Source organism: Vigna radiata, unplaced genomic scaffold (assembly GCF_000741045.1).
Source record: "Vigna radiata var. radiata cultivar VC1973A unplaced genomic scaffold, Vradiata_ver6 scaffold_209, whole genome shotgun sequence".
NCBI classification, from domain to species: domain Eukaryota; kingdom Viridiplantae; phylum Streptophyta; class Magnoliopsida; order Fabales; family Fabaceae; genus Vigna; species Vigna radiata.
The window spans coordinates 446,064-451,822 of record NW_014543616.1 but is presented as its reverse complement, the minus strand read 5'-3'; positions in this window follow the sequence as shown (position 1 = coordinate 451,822).

Genomic DNA, 5,759 nt, shown 5'->3' with positions numbered 1-5,759 from the left:
ATATATATATATATATATATATATATATATATATATATATATATATATATATATATATATATATATATATATATATATATATATATGCATATATATACATATATATGTGTTGGTTTGCTAATTTATATAAGTTCTTTTTTGAGTTATTACATTTTAGAAAAGTGTACCAAGTTTTAGTAGAAAATATGTATGTATCTCCATTCATAAAACGGACATACTTTAAACACATGGATATTTTAATAATTTTTGTTTTTAATTTAAAATAAATATAAAAAAAATTAGAAACACTCATTTAACACTAACCCACTTTTCTCACTTATCAAATTAATTTATTTCTCATCTCCATCATCGCTCTCATCCATACACATAGCAACAATCTACGACACTACAATTTGATGCTCGTGCTCTAGTAGTTTATTTGTTTGTCATTTTAATAACAAAATAATTAATGATTGCAAACCAAATATGCAGTCGTAGTAAAGTAACAATAATGTCTACTAAAAAATAAAATATCAGAATTGCAAACCAAATATGCATCGTAAAGTAACAATAATGTCTACTAGAAAAAATAAAATATCACAATTCTCTATGAGTAAAACCAAGCTTTCAACATATACCAAATTATAAAAAATTATTAGTAATCATGTTTCATTTCTTAATGAAACCAGTGCAATTGCATAATATGTTAAACAAAATCCAAAATACAAAAGTGATAAAGATAAACACAAAACAAAGTGTCACAGAAGGAAATGGTTCAAAATGAAAAGTTCTATTAACACGTCCAAAAGAAAATGGGGAAGAAAAATAATGAAGCTGCAAAAAAATTGATGCAAAAATGAAAAATCACTTGTCCCCGTCAGTGAGAACCATTTTGGAAAAAAGAAAATTTTCACGTAGCAAAAAACCACTCGGAATCTTTTTTTGTTGATTGTTGGTGTTTTGTTGTAATGAAGAACTTGACCCAAAACTTTCATTTCCGTAATCATCGATCTTTTCGACTGTTGTCAATTTAATAACCAAATAATTGATGATGTTGATGTTGATTTTTAATTGGAGGGTTGTGTCATATCTTTTCCCTTATTGTTCTTAAATTTCATTTTTAAATTTTAGAAGCAATAGTTTATCTTTAGGGAGGTTTGATACTGTGACTATTACGTGGCATCTCTTGTTTGGTGGCTTCCTTTTCATGTTTATTTTATTTTACTATATTCTTAGGTTGGACTTTTCCTTAATTTTTCACAAGCTTAATGGCATCGAATGAATTGGTAATTAGCCTTGAGTGCTTTTTAGAGATGTTTCATCATATTCAGATATCTCGGGGGTTGTTGTGTGGGGGGGAGAGAAAGATGATGAAGATGAGAAAGAAACAAATTAGATAAGTGAAGAAAGTAAGTTATTAGGGTTAAGTGAGTGTTTTTTATTTTTTTGATTTTTTTATTTTAATTAAAAATGAAAATTATTAAGTACTTTTTTGTTTACTAAAACTTACATTTGTTAAAATATACCAACTGAAAAGTTAGCACCATATATATATATATATATATACACACGTACGTATGTATGTATGAAAATATATGTTAGAGTGAAATTTTAAATAATCAATTAATTTAAATTAATGATTATCCAAATATATTAATTTTTAGAAAAGAAATGGATAAAAGTATTCTATTAATAATTGTTATAAATAATTAAGGAAAGGTTTCATACATCTACAAGTTACATTAAATAAAAAATGTCTGTTTTTAAAAATTATTTATTAATGTTTTACATCTTAGCGTTAGCATTTAATAAATAATTAAAATAATCATAGCACTAATTTTGGTACGTCTAGATGATTTACCGTGCACGCATATGTTGTCTCACGCTCATGTGTATATATAACTTTGTACTCTTTTCTCTTATTACATATTCATATCAACCTGCTGAGGATTGCATTCAAGGGATTGAATTACACTATGAAGATCAGATTCTCACTTTTCATGATTATGCTTCTTTCGATTGGAATTGGTTCTGGTTCGTATTCAATTTCATTTTCTTTTCATCTATATTTCTGTTGAATAGTATGTGGCCTAATCTAAAGAAATTAGGTCAGATAAAATCAGAACAAACAGAAACATAGAAACATAATGTATTATTAAAAAGATTATTGTATTTTTAAACTTAGTTTTGGTTTGTTGCAGAAAATGAAGGGCCAATGATATTGGCAGAGGGAAAGTTTTGTGATTTCCAGTTGTATGACTTCTGTGATCAGAGCTGTATCAAAGATTGTCCAGACAAATTTGGGGAAAAAGCAATTGGTATTTGTACTTTTAATCCTCCATCGTGCGTATGCCGTAGACCGTGTTAAGTCATCACTACATTCTCCAACTAATCAAAGTTTGTTATAATAAAAAGGCATGGTAGATTCAAATAATTAAAATAGTTCTTTTGTTTACTATCTTTTACTTTCTTTGCCGGAAAACAACTCTATATATATCACGTTGTTAATGGATGATAGTACAAATATATAAACCTACATCACTAAAACAAATGTGCTAATTTTTTGGGTTTTACTTTCTGACAATCACACATTTTATATTTAGCAATTAAAATAATTGACAGAAATATAACTACCCAAATATGTTTTTATTTATTTATGAATAATCGCTGATATTTTTGTTAAAATAAATAGACAAGAATTGACAGTTAACGTTATCTATTGGGTAGTGGCATTCAGAAGTTCTTTAAATGTATGCTTTATTAACAGGTTGAACCACCAAAAATATTCATATAATTGACAAATCAAGATGATTATTTTTATGTCTACTTGTAATAAAATATCGAAATACCATTATCTTGGAAAAAAAAAAAAAAAAATACAATTTGATTATTAACCCACCACAATTCAATATACGTGTTATAATAAGAAGAGATTATTGAGAGAGAAATAAAAATATATATGATCGGTGGCCTACAAATTTGATTAATATATGATACTTTTTGAGAGACTTGCATTGTATAAACACATTGTATATGATTGTGGTTAATGTATAAGAGCAGATATAGTTATTATTTATTTGTTTTTACATAGAACAATTTTGCGGGATTTACAATAGTTGCACTAGTACAAAAACGCTGATTAATGTCACTCTATAGATGTCGGTTATAGGTAAATCCGACGTATATTGGTGACCAATGGTATTTCCGTTAATAAGTTGGTAATATAGGCGTCCGTTAGGTCGACCTCCGACGTTTATAGAATTTTAGACGTCGGCGCTTCCAACCTGACGTCTATATTTCTGACTGTTAGGTGAAAAGTCATTTCCTTCAACGTTATAGATGTCGGTTCGTTGGGGGCCCTAACGTCTATGTGGCAGAAATTAATGTTGCTCACCAACCTGTCAGACATATAGACGTCGGGTTGCTGCTAACTGTCGCCTATAAGTCTGTCAGGTAGGTGAATAGTCACTCTTTTCAGCCTTATAGGCGTCGGATCCCGCCACATTGATGGGGCTCTGATGTCTATATGTCAGACATTAATGCTACTTAGCAACCTGTCAGACATATAAACGTCAGTTGCCTCAGGTAGCGACGTCTATAATCCTACCAGGTATGTGAAAATTCATTCGTTTCCGCCCACAAAACGTCTCATGTCTCAAAGTCAACGTCTATATACAACAGAAATATTAATTTTTAAATCGAATGGACGACAAATTAGTCAAGCATCCGACGTAGTTTCGATTTTAGACGTCGGATCTGTTTACAACAAACATCTAATTTCTTGTTAAATAACACTGCGAACCAGCGGATTACGAACCAACACTTTAATCGTCTTGCGTTTTCTCTCCGCTGTTCTGCATTTCCAAGTAAGTTTCCTCTCCTTTTAACTATTCAAAGTTGTTTTTACTCCGATTAAAGTAATCTTTGATGTATTATCTCTCATTTGAACTGATTAAAATGAGTTTTCGTTGTGTTTTACTGTGGTTTTTTTGTTGTGTCTTTGTGTAGCGTAGTGCACCTTCTCCCTTTGCTAGTTTCCTCGTAAGGAAAACTTGCGTTTTTTGGATTTCTCACGGCATTTCAATCCAAGGACGAATTTGGGTTGTTGCCTATGTCTATTCCGACCGTCAACGAGAAAGTTTACGGTGTATTCTCACTGTATTCTTTTTCCGCGGTGGTCAGAATGGACCTAGGCAACGATCCAAAAGTTTGTCGTTGGGTTGAAATACCATGAGAAGTCCAAAAGACGCAACTTTTTCTTACGAAGAAACTAGAAAAGGAAGGAGGTGCTACTACGCTACACCAAGACAAGACAAAAACCGCACCAAAACACAACGATCACTTCATAGACGTCGGTTAATGTACAAACTGAAGTTTATGATGTCCCAAAGACGTCGGTTAATGCAATGTTTGACAACTTTATAGATATCCCAAGTTCTATAGACCGACGTCTAAGGTAAGATTAGACGTCGGTTAGCGCATTGTCGGATGTCTTTGTAGACGTTGGGCTTTTGAACTTAACCGACGTCCATATCGACGTCGCACCTGCAAAAAACCGACGTCCCATTAACGTCACCCATATAGACGTCGGTTATGGTGGTGACGTTAAAAGCTCAAAATAACTTATATATAAAACCCTTTCTGCACTAGTGTTGTTATATTTAATAACTTTAATAGATATTTTTATTCTACTCCATTGAATATAAATATATTAGAAGTTATAATAAAACAACGTTAGTCGTTAAATAAATAATATTATACTTAATATAATAATTATTTTATTTTATTTGGTTTTTTTTCTTTATTTCTAATAAAAATTAGTTTTAAAACCGTGTCGTGTTTATTAAAAAATTTAGAAGTTGAAAAACAAAATAATAAAGATTTTAAAATTTATAATTAAGTTTTGAATCCAATCAACATGAAAAATAATTTATAGGTTTAAAAAGTATAAGTGGTAAACTTTATAAAAATAAAAAAGATAAAGCATGTGCGAAAATATAAAATAGATTCTATAAAATTATAGAGAATATGTATAAATATGTTGGGTAGACTCGTTAAAAGTACAAAAAGAAAAGTATGAACATACTAGTCTAATGTATATTATTATACTTATCTAATATGTGTTGTTAGATTTGTCTAATTAATATATAGATACATTGATCTAATATATATTATTAAACTCGTCAGTATATGAGCAAACTTGTATGTATATTGCAAGACTCATCTAATCAAAGAATGGATAGAGATATCTATTGTGTTTTAATAAACTCATCTAATACGTGTATAAACATACTCATCTAAAGCATATTGTTAGGTTCACCTAATTAATGTATGGAAAAACTTGTCTAATGTGTTTTGCAAGACTCGTTTGATTAATATATGAACATACATATCTAATGTGTACTTAGACTAATCTAATCAATGTATAGAATGACTCATACAATGTTGTTTGTTATACTCGTTTAATTAGTATATGGAAAAACTCTTCTAATGTTTATTGCTAGACTCGTCAAATGTTTTCCGCTATATATATTAATATAATCAATATATGAACAGACTCATCTAATATGTTGCAAGATTCATCTAATCAGAGAATTAACAAACTTGTCTAATGTGTATTAATAGACTCGTCTAATGTCGAAAAACTTGTATGATATATATTGCTACTGTCATCTAATCAATATATGAATGACTTGTCTAATCTGTATTACTAAACTAGTATGATCAATACATCGACAGACTTGTGTAATGTTTATTATGTTTTCTCATTTAATCAATGC